The following is a 12,079-nucleotide window of genomic DNA, read 5'->3' on the forward strand; positions in this document are numbered from 1 at the left end:
GGAGTCTTAGTTTTCCTGCTCCGCAGTTCAAGTTTTCTGGGAGGGATCGCTCAAGGATCCTTGTGGCAGAGTGCAAAATGGCGGAAAATCGTATTAAATTCAGCAAGGGAAAGCCAAGAGCTTTAAAAACATAGTTTTGTATACAAATGAAACTATACCTAACTAACTATATTCAGATATTGTTTCATTAGCTTACTCAACAATGATAAATCAAATGGTTGCGCCATTTTGTGAGGACTTGAAAGAAAAAAAAAAGAGCTCAGCCCAGGCATATTGAGTTACCAGATATTGCCTAATTGAAATGTTTGCTCTATTTTGGCCTCAAATGGTTTTTGACACTCGCCGGCTTCCAATTCGAGATGCGAGTTTTCAGATCCCTGATCGCTTATCGCGCCCAAGTGAGAAATGTCAATGCAAGGATTGTCCGCCTGCCTCAAGATCATCATTATGTGCATGTATACATATATATGGAGAACAATGGACCCAAAGATGATCTTGGCAATATATATATGTATATACATCATATATCGATGGTGTCGCCATCGGCAGCACACAAAACATCAACACAATGGATGCCACGATTTTGATTTCGATTTCGGGGAGGAACAGATGAGTTCGAGGAGTCCTCCTTTTTTTGTCCATCTGAAAGCCGATCGCTTGATTGACAGTTTGGAAACCTCAGAGTGCAGGGAATCAGTGAATCCGAATCGGGTAATAACTCTGAAATTGGAACTATCACCTATACGACCAAACAAAGGGACGAACTTTTGCCTCGGGTGTTGATTGGTTTGGATAAAAGGAATGGAATGCGATCCCTTGTAAGGGATTCCAAAGTGCCCATTAAAAAACAGTCTGCTTAAAATTCATAAAATAATAATATATTAAAGTGCATTCTAAATAGACGAATCTACGCCTTATTTGGTTAAAAAAATGCATCATAAATTTGCATTAAACACCAAGAGCCTTTGGCTTTAATCAACAAACAATAAATTCATGCATTTTCAATACATATGCTAAATAAAACTGATATATAGGCAATTAATTAAGATGTGCTAAATACTTCCTTGGCCGCCAGGTAGCTCTATCCCCAGTATAAATCCCCACAAAGTGACTGTAATAGCTAATAAATAATAACTGAATGTACATATAAATCGTATATAATTAACAATCAATAACTTTGTTGTTTGTCGCACAATTCAATGCAAATCGAGATAATTACATATCCGCTGTCGAAAACAACTCAATTACGGAATGTAAACGAACGCCTTTGCTAGCTAACCTAGTGAAAAATTTCATTAATTAGCCGACACACCCCGCTCATTATTCCATATATTATACATATATACTCGTATATATCCTACGGCAGTTGGCATTATCCCTTTCCCTGTTGAATGGAAAATCCCTGAAAATGCCACAAAATGTTGACATATGCATTTAACTTGAACGAGAACACAGAGCATTCGAATGGGAACGGTACATTAACATTTTGACTTAACTCTCGGGCCGAAGTGAAGAGCCAGAATCCAACAACCCCCACCCACCCCCACCTCCATTATAATAATAATAATACCCCTGGTTGCGGGTGATTGCTTTGATTATGGCTAAATGATGACTGATGTTGCTGCTCTGCCAGCGAGTTAATGCCAACACCTAGCAACGCAATCTTGAGTGCCGAATCCCCCTGAAAACCCCGGGCCAAAACCCCTGCGTTGCCCCTTTAAAATCCCAGAAGCACAAGCTCTGCCTCTCCCTCTCCCGCTCACTCGCTTTCTATCCCTATCTCTCGCACTTGCTCTGCAAATGTTGCGTAACAAATGGAAAATGGAAATGCGGCTCTGAAATTAGTTACCCCGATCTAATCAGTCGGTAAACCCTCTGCCCCGGTAATTGTTCCATCTCCTCCCCGCTGCTCCTGCTGCTCCTGGTGCTCCTGCTCCTGCTGCTCCTGCCGATGATGAATATTCCGTTGTTCCTGTCCGGATTTGCAGGTTGCTAGTTGGGCAAAGCTGCTTGAGATGTTGCTCTTGGCATTGGTGAGTGTTGCAGCTGCAACTTGCAACGGATTTCCATCACTTTTTAGGGAACTTTCGGTTATAATAGCAGTTTGCTTGCCACCTTAATCATTTGTGATTTTGTAGCTTAATTATCGAAAGTTTAGTTTGTAGTTATCGGAATTGCATCAACCTATCACGTTTAAAAGAGCATTTCTGGGTCACCATGCTATAAGTTTTTTAAAATAGTTTCGAAGCTATTTTTAGTATAGGCAAATGTACCGCTTTTCAGCTAAAAATGTCGTTGGTTGCCAGTTAAAGTTGGTGACGAGGCGTGAGGTCTTTGTCACTAGTGTTTTGCTTTGTGTTTCGGCTTTTGGCATTAGCACTATGGCTTCTTTCGTTACACTCGATGCTTTTATTGCGGCTGAATTTTTGTAGCCGTTGCAGTTGCCACAGCAACTTTATCTATGGTGTTGTTCGCAAACATTTGCCAACTAAAATGGTTGTTTTCCAAAAATCTTATCTCAAATGATAAATTATTATAATAACTGGTTTAATTTGAATATTTTTGGCAAGTTGTTATGCAAATGCCTAGTATCTGCCACAGATTTCTAGTGTAATTTTCTCAGAAAATGCTGCATTTGCTGCCATATTTAGCTGCAATCGAATGTTGTTGCTGGTTGCTTTGGTTGCCGCACTGCTTAATTTACCATATGCCAATTAGCATAAGGGAAATGTGGCCATCGGTGGGTTAAGAGGGCTTTCAGGGGGTTAAAAGGGCAGCAGGGGTGGCGGCCTTTCGTCTATAGCGTTCTTTTTTCGTAGATTTATCAGTCCAGTTCGTATTATCGACATCATTATCGAATGTTCACACAGAACGCAATTTGTATGAATTTAAATTCGAACTTTCAGTTTTAATTTGCTTAACAAAAAAAGCTTAAAAAGTCTGAAATAACTGTGGTGTAAATTCGATATAATATAATAAGAATAAATTATTTCTTAATTTATGTTTTGATTAAATTACCAGTATTTTTTAGCAGCTTTTTTTGATGCTCCTAGTTCTAATTAGGTTATAAAAGTATTAACAGCTTCCTTGTAATTTCATTATAAATAAGATAAACTGTGTTGTTAATTATGGAGTATTTTTTGCTTGTGTGCGTGCAAAGAGGGGTGTGTGTGTGGGGGGGGTTAGGGTATTTCAATCCACCCCCTCTCCACCAACCCGCTCAGTTTGATCCCCTCGACTCGTCGTCAAACGATTATGATTGCTGATGTTGCTGCTTGACTACCGTAGGGTACTTGGCATTGGGTTTGAGTTTTGGGATTGCTTTCCCTGTATTGGTGTGCAGTGTTTTTACACACACACACACACACGCAAATGCACATATAACTCCTCACCCCCTGCGGCTTTTCCGCACCCCCTCTCCACTGGAAATGTGACTGCCGTGCTGGCGGTGCTGCATTTAATTAATTTAAAAGCGTGTGGATAATACCCTGGCATTTGCAATGAAAAGTCAAATGAATTGAAAACTCAAAATGCTTAATGCTTAAAAGCATTCACACACAGGGACAACTGAAAACTGACAAACTGAAAACAGCAAACAGACAGGTAAAACGGCATCAAGTTGTCTTACCTTGTGTTGTTTTAATCAGCAAATTACCCGAGAGCAAAAAGCGACTACAAAGGCAGCCAGAAATTAAAACAATAAACAACAAAATGTAATCAGAATAATAATAATAATGCCAAATAATAATAACAACGAAAATCCGCTCATTTTTTATACGGTTTTATTTTCTTTAATTTCGTCGACATTTATTTGTTTGTCTTTTGTCTGATTGTGTGTCTTTTGTTTAGCTGCTTTATTTAAGTTTTTTTTTTTTGTTATTAAGACTGAAGGTGAGCAGCTAAGTAACCAAAATTAGTTCTTCTAGATACTTTTAAACAACCTTCTATTAAAAACAAATAAAACTGCATTTACATATTATTAAATATTAAATTTATTTCCCAACGAAATCCCCACAAATTATAAACACCTTTGTTTAATCTCCTTCTTCTAAGCGGATTTTCTATCATTTTCCACACACCTTATAGCGATCTTAATTGAAACTCCTCTAGGCGAACAACAAATTGGTAGCCAATAAAGTTGGCCAGTTTTTGGTGAAAATCCAAATCCCCCAAGCCCATCAATTTTTACTCTAATTGCCTTAGTCCCTCAATTAATCCAAAACAAACAGAGACAAACAGGAGAAAACATCACAGAAAAAGGAAAGGAAGTCAACTGAAAAATTGTTGCAAAACGGATCGGGTGAGGAAATCGCAGGGAGAAGGCCTAGTCAGCAGTGATATGTAACTATATATACAGACATATATATGTATATGCATCTACATCGGTGCAAGACCCGATGAGCACCCCCTATATGGTGCCCCCTGTTTCACTAACCCTATTTCACTCCCCCTATTTCAAACTGCGTATCCTTGCATCATCCATAGATTTTCTTGCGTGCACTGCGAAAAAATGCTAGCATTAAAAAACCGAATTATTTGTAGGATGTAGGATCTTTATTGGCTAAAATGAACACTTCATATTTTACATACTATATATAGTAGCTCTATAACATCATATGTACGTAAAATATTGAATATACATCGAATATTAAATTAACAATTATTGCTTATTAGTTTCGAACTAAAGTAGAGACCCAATTATTTTTGTCAGTGCAATTGCCTGTATATATCCTCCTGTTTTCTTTTTCGACATTCCTCCCGCCTTTGTACTTTCACCCATTCTCCTATTTTCTGGTTCCTCTCTAGCTTCCCTCCGATTTTCCACCCCCTATCCAACGTACGTATTCCATGCCATCGTACTCCTTCCCGCGTTTCATTCCATCGAGGTGGAATTTTTGCCTGCTTGATTTTGATTTCAACGTTAGTTAGTTAGTTAGTTCGTTATCTCTGGTGCCGTTATACCAACCCCTACGACCAAATGGCCCACCCCCTAAACCCTCCTGGATTTTCACCGAGTTTTATGTACGATATTTGGGCTACCACCAGCAGGATGGGGAGAGAGGGGGCTTATGTACCGAAAAAAGGGGGTTTTTGGGGGTTGGTTAAATCGGGGAATGGGGGTTGGCTTGATTGGCGTTGCCTGTTTGGCCAAATGAAAAGAAACATTTTTGCCAGCAAATGAAGAAGGGAAAAATACAGCGAAAGAAAAGAAAAATGCCTGGAAAAGAGGGAAAACAGCACGGTAGAAAATCAAACCCCCCCAATTTCACAAAGAGCAAAAAAAAAAAACCACATACAATCCCAGAAAAACAACAAGATAGGTAAAGAGGGTAAAGAATATGGGAGGGGGAGGTGTGGAGGAGGAAGAGGTAAAAGAAGACAGCAAAAGAGGTGGAAAAGAGGACGAATTTTGTGACTTTGAAGTGCGAGAGGCGAAAAATGTTGTTGACGGTGGCTTTTCGGATCCACAAAAAAAATCGGAAAAAGAACGGAAAGAGCAGAGAAAGAGCCAAAAGTGATGGAAGAAACGGAAGAAGAGGTGGAAACGAAACATTAATGTAAGCAACGCAAAGGCAAACAAATACATGCAACAAAAAGAGACACACACACAAGGGAATATTAATATGCGACTCCTGTTTTCGTCTCGCTCGCACTGCAATGGCGACAATTTAACGGTAAGCAACGCGCTGCGTCGCGACATTGTGAACGCCCTCCGCGGCAGAGCGAGATGGGCATACGCGGAGCCGCTGCGAGTGGGAGCGAGAGAGCACGAGTGGCGCACTTGGAACGCAAGTGGAGCGCGTGTGAGTGTGTGGAACGCATTTCACATGGCACTGGGAACAGTGGGAACAGAACCGGTGGTGGGAACGGTCCCAGAAGAGTTCGTTCACTGAGCTTCGTTCAAATGGGCTTCAAATTGGTCCTATGTTATAAGTTTATTATTTGATTTATAGTAGTTATGTTTCAGCTTTAAATATTTAAAGTAATATTTAAAATATTTAAGTAAACGCATTCTAAGTTTAATATTATAAGAAGTTGCTAAACAGCAAAGTTCTTAATAAATTCAATTGAAAACTAGGTCACTGAGGTTCCTAGGCATGTTCATAGCTCAATTCAAATATGAGTTTAAATATAACTTACATAAATATGATGCACACAAAACACACAGTTTATATGTAATGCCTTTATTTGATTTTTTCCTTGAAATTGCATCAGTTTCATTACCGCACTGCTTACTTTGTTGTTCCTGGAATTTGCCAACCAATCATAGATCCAATTCAATTCACCGACGTAGAATCGTCGGAAATGATTGTGTTTCATAAAGTAAGTTTATATTTTTATCAGGAGCACAATGAATCGGGAATCGAGCGGAATGAACGGAGTGAGCCACCGTGGAGGCATTTCTTTATTTATTTATTTGGCTTCCCTTAACGAACTCTTCTTGTCAGCTGGACGCGCTTTGTTGTCAGCTGTAAAAAACCGAAATTTATGCAATGACAGTGTCAGATCAGATCAGATGAGCACAAAGGGAGAAACGGGCAGCAGCAGCACGAGTACGAGTACCGGCCCAAGCCCAATCCCAAACCCAAACCCAAGCCCAAACTCCAACTGCATTATTTATCGCATTTCGGGCGGGCGATTCCGAGTCATTTAAATATTGTATTTAAAAAACAATAATAAATTCGTGGCGTTTTTGTTGCTGCGAAAATAGCATAAAATCGCATAAATAATTCAACTTAAATCACATGCTAAAGCAATGCGTGTTTAATAACAAATATATGCAAATGTCAGTATGTAATGTCGTTGATTTCCAAGTCTCATCTTTTGTTGTGGGCCATTTTTCAATACAAGTAGCACATTCCAAGCCACAACACTGCCGAAGCACACAAAGGCCCGAAAATCCATATACACACATATCTATATATATATATGTATATTTTGGAATAATATGTATGTATATATGTACTAAATAGCAGCCAAACGAACTCGGAATCGTCGTATTTTGGTGCTGCCATCTCGCTTGCGCATTAAATGGGTATTTTTCAAAACATTTTTCATACTAATTAATCAAATTAAGCTTAACCTTTTGTTGTTGGGCCCCAGCTACCATCAGTGAAATATCCCATGGATGGAATGGCATGGAATGAATGCCGAAATATGCGAAGGTGGGCAAGTAGCTCCAGCTCCAGCTCCAACGAGATGAAGCACCTCAAAAGTTTGGGTCTTTGTTATCTTCCAGTCTCCAAATTCTTTCAATTCATTCTTTAAGTGCATGTGAGGCTTTCACATGTGCTGATAGTTGTGGATAATACATCTTACTAGATAGTTCATATAGCAGATAGATTTTAGCGATATTTCGACAGCTAAGAATTCCCTCTCCACCTCCTTGTCCATTAACAACTTTTAACATATTTCGTATTTATTGATTTCCACTGGCGCTTGAATAAACAGATCCCCCGACTAATTTGTCAGGCTGCGATCCGCTAACACAAGATGGAATTAGTCGCATATTAATTAGCGGCTTTAATTCCCCCGATTTTCTCTTCGCTCATGTCTATTGAGTTTGTGCCAAAAAATTTTCCATGTGCCAAACAAGCGTCCTTTGTTAACTCTTTGTGTTCCAGCTCAATTAATCAGTTGTCAAGAAATGGACAAAAAGGCAGTGTGTGATGAGATTTCCCCATCGAAATTTCAACTGATGATTCTGCTTAGCATAAGTTTTTTCATCGACTTTTTGCCGACTTCACGGCTGATCAGCGGCCCACTTCAAAGGCGAAGCCATTCAACCTGCTGCGTCGGAGGGGTGGGGGTATTTTTCAGGGGTTTTCTCGCAGCCTCTGGGTTTTCCGGGGGGCTTTCCGAAGGCGGAGTTACGTGCTGCTGGAAATCAAAATAAACACACACGCCGCACATTATCGGGCAAGTGCAGCAGGCGCCGTCGGAAAGGGGTGGCTACACTGCCCAAAAAAAGTGGGCTTCTTCCCTTCAGAAAACTATTCAATACTGCTTATCACAACCAAACATTATTTGTTCCAAATGGATAGTACTTCTTAGTTACTCTAAATCATATTACAGCGACATATGTACTTACTACCTTTTTTCTCTCACTGTGAACTGGAGTCAATGGTGGTGGGCTGGTGAAATGGTGGGGGTGCTTCACATGGTTCACATGGCTCTCCATTAGCCGAAGCCAGGCCAGAAATTAAGTTGATAAATAAAATGCCAAAGAGGCAGAACGCCGTCGCCCAGCGTGAAAGATGAAAACATTGACGGACGGCTCATCATCATACCAATCATCTCCTGCCGAAGCATCGGGATTGGGATTGGGATTGGGATCGGAATCTGGCCTCTGGATTCCCTGGGACTTTTAATCAGATGAGGGGGTCGGTCACGTGGCGGCTGACAAATCGACCAGCGGCAGGCAACCGCTAATCAGCAGAAAAAGTGGTCCACTCTAATAGATTTTTGGCAAATGGCAAGCGATAAGGTGCATATATACATATATATGGTTTAAATGTTTGTTGTTTGCAAAATATGGATGTGTTGATATATATTTAAATGTTATATGTGATAGGAGGTTTGCAATGGCTGGGCTTATTTTGTTAAATAATGCAGTTTTATCATAGTTAGATATTGGATTAATTCAATTAAATGTCTTTATAACCCAATTCCAGTGCCAACTTAAGGTCAGGCAGCCAATTAGGCCAACCAGGAGGAGCAGCATCATCCCTTTGCAGGGACTAATTGGCACTTTTTGGCAGCAATCTCGGCCCAATCTATGTATCTGTGCCAAACCGCATCGAATCTTATCGCTGCACTCTGGTAAATCCGAGTCCCGTTCTACTCGTGGCAACCCCAAAATGGGCATGCTACCGAAAATAATGAGTGGATGCTATTTTATTTTAACGCCGCTCTTTGGCTTGGGGTTACGTGCCGCTGAAAAGGCGCAGCGGAAGATTAAAAACAATTTCCTGCCTGCCGGGGGTAGCATCTCAATTTGCTGGCTTCCTCCGGTGCCCCCAAACCCAAACCCGAACCCAAACCGAACCGAAACCCACATCCAATCCCAAACAACCTGCGAAACAGAACAGAACAGAAGGCAAGGAAAGCCAACCGACAGCGATTCCTAGACCAGCAAAATGCACTCGACGAAGCCTCATAAATACCGAATTAGTTGGTAATTCTATAAGCAACACGCGCCCATTGATGACGACGACTGCCGATGGAGATGGATTGGGTTCTGTTCTGTTCTGAAAAATAGAAATGGAAATGGGAATGGAAGAATAAACGAGCGAAAGCAATGGAAATAGAAATGGGTCGCGTGTCTCGCCGGATAGCAAACGAATTGGCAAGGAAAATGGTATAGGGGTTCCCAGCCATCCGAGAACTTTGGGAATCGATGGATCGCACAGATAGGATAGCTTCAGCTTCAACTTCAACTTCTCCGATTCGCAATCTGATTGAGCCGCCGCACGTGCCGCCAGCTGGTGCGACAATTAGCCGCAAATGGCAAATGAATTTCCCAGCATTTTCATTAGCATAATTAATCGCAAGTAACAAGCGGCGGCGGTCGACGTAGATTAACTCCAGAAGTGGACTAGTTCAAGGGAAATACCTGGGCACTTGTGGTTGGAAAATGGGAACCATGCCACTTCACAGAACTTTATAGCACAATAAAGCTTGATAATCGCGAAAAAATCGTTGATATTTATAAAGCATGGAAAACTAGAAAACTAGTATAAAATGTATTTTATGTTAATTTGAAGTTTTTATCAGTAGTCGTAATCAAAATTAAGCTATTTGTGACAAAAATGTGTTTTTCTAGGCCAGGTTTTCAGCTGTAACTTGGTCAAAATCAGATGCATAGCCAAATGACACACTGTTTTGTGAAGCTGGAAAGCCAAGCTAACGATCTGCATCATTTTTGGAAAAATTTGGAAAATTTAAATTTTTAGTCATTTTTGCGATTTTTGTAAGGGGTTACATCATTAAAATTTGCGAAAAATGGGCCAAAATTAAGTTTCCAAACTTTCGCCACTATTTGATTTCGCTACGAGTTCAACGAGCTATGACATTCCACTTTTGGACCAATATTTTTGAAGTTTTGGCCAAAAAACTGATATTATATTGGCTAAAAATGTAAAAAATATTTTTTATAAGGATTTCTGTTCTGAAAGTTCGCTGAACTCGCTGAGAGAACTAAAACGCACTTAAAATGTATATACTTAATACCCATTTCGTTGAGTGTAGCAGCGGGGCTGCGGGGCGTGGCAAGTTGTATAAGTTTTATGATCTGAATTAATGGTTTATGATGATGATGGCTGACTTGACTCGCCCTGTTTCGCCCAATTCGCTTTGCACGCCCGGACTGCAAATGGAAATGGAAATGGTATGGGTATGGGTATGGGTTTTGTTGAAGGGCTACCTTTTGGGATCGGGATCGGGATCAGCAGACGCGTGCCCCACGGCTGCCAATAAATGCGCAAATGCAAACAAACAGCCAGAGCCACTGGAGGATCAGAAGTGATTGGATTTTAGCCGTCAACGGAATGTTAGCCTGGTAGCCTTTAAGGATCGGGTTTTATTTGCCCAGCCGAATTCCGCATCCCAAGTTATTTATGCCAAGTTGGGAATGCCAGACGACGTGTGACTCAAGCCAGTTGGAATTGGTAAATTATTTTATTTAATACAACTATTTCTTAAAACTTTGCGTTAAACCTGCAGAGAGTTGAATAAATAAAAAGACGTGCTTATGTTTTTTTTTCTTTATATATATATTATTCATCTGATCATATTTTTGTGAACTTTTTACAATTATTTTAGTTTTTCTTTCGGTTTTATAATTAAAAAAAAAAAAAGAATTAACCAGTTTGCTTAAACGTTAGCATATAATTATATATAATATATATATATATATATAGGGATCATATATATAATTATATATGCTGTATATAGATCCGCTCTTAAATATTAATAACTAATTTTGTTTATCTTTCTCTTGCATCCAGATCATCGTTTACATCGTTTTTCGCTTAAAATGTATCCCGCGGAAAAAAAATGTTCTTAGATTAAGTGAATTAAATGCTAAATATTCTTCGATTTTCCTTACATGCTTTTCGTTTATGAGTGTGTGTGGTCTGTATGTGTGTGTGTTGTTTTGTCGCTGTGTGTGTGTGTGTGTGGTGTGTGCGAGTGAGTGTAATTGTGTTTTTTAAACAAATTGTTAAGCTTAAATTACAATTAAATTGAAATTAAAACTAAACAAAAAATTCCAGAAGAACTCCATTGAACTAACTTTTGTTTGTGGGTCTGTCTGCGTCGTGTGTGTTTTAATATTACAAAAGTTGTTCGTTATTTATTTATATATATATATATATTTATAAATCTTTTAGCGTACTTTATGAAGAACATTTACACACACACATATATGTCATTATATATATTTACCAAGAATTTTTCATGTGTTTTTTTTTTAGGTTTTGTACATTTTTTAAAAATTACGTTAAATTATTTTATAAATATTTTCTTGCTGTTGTTTTTGTTTCGCTTTTGGATTGTGGCTTGTTTTTTATTTGCAATAAAATTTCCTATATATAATATATCAATCGTCATGTGTGGAGTTCCATCATTTATCGTTTGCCTTCATCATTTCGAGTCGCTTAGTTGCTAAATACTCTTTTCCCTTAGTTGGGAATTCCCTTCGTTTTCATATTATTTGATGCTTTTAAAGTCTGAAATGTTAATTCGTTTTAGCTGATTTGGGTTTGTATTCTCTATATACTTTTTAATATTTATATATATATATATTATGTATAAATATTCTTGTTTTTTTTCGATTTCGTTTTTGTTTTTCTTTCGTTTTTCATTTAGTTTAGATATAAAGACGACAAAATGATGATTTGAACTTTAAACATTGTTTTTTCCTTTTCTTGTTTTTCGTAATGTTATGTCTTAGTTTGGTTTAAAGAACTTGAAATTGGAATTAAGTTTTAGCTTTATGATATGCTGAGCTGGTCCAAACCACCAGTTCTATGGTGATGGTGGTGCAGCTCTGTTTTCTTATTTCTGGCGATCCCCA

This window comes from Drosophila simulans, chromosome X, assembly GCF_016746395.2.
Source record: "Drosophila simulans strain w501 chromosome X, Prin_Dsim_3.1, whole genome shotgun sequence".
NCBI lineage: Eukaryota > Metazoa > Arthropoda > Insecta > Diptera > Drosophilidae > Drosophila > Drosophila simulans.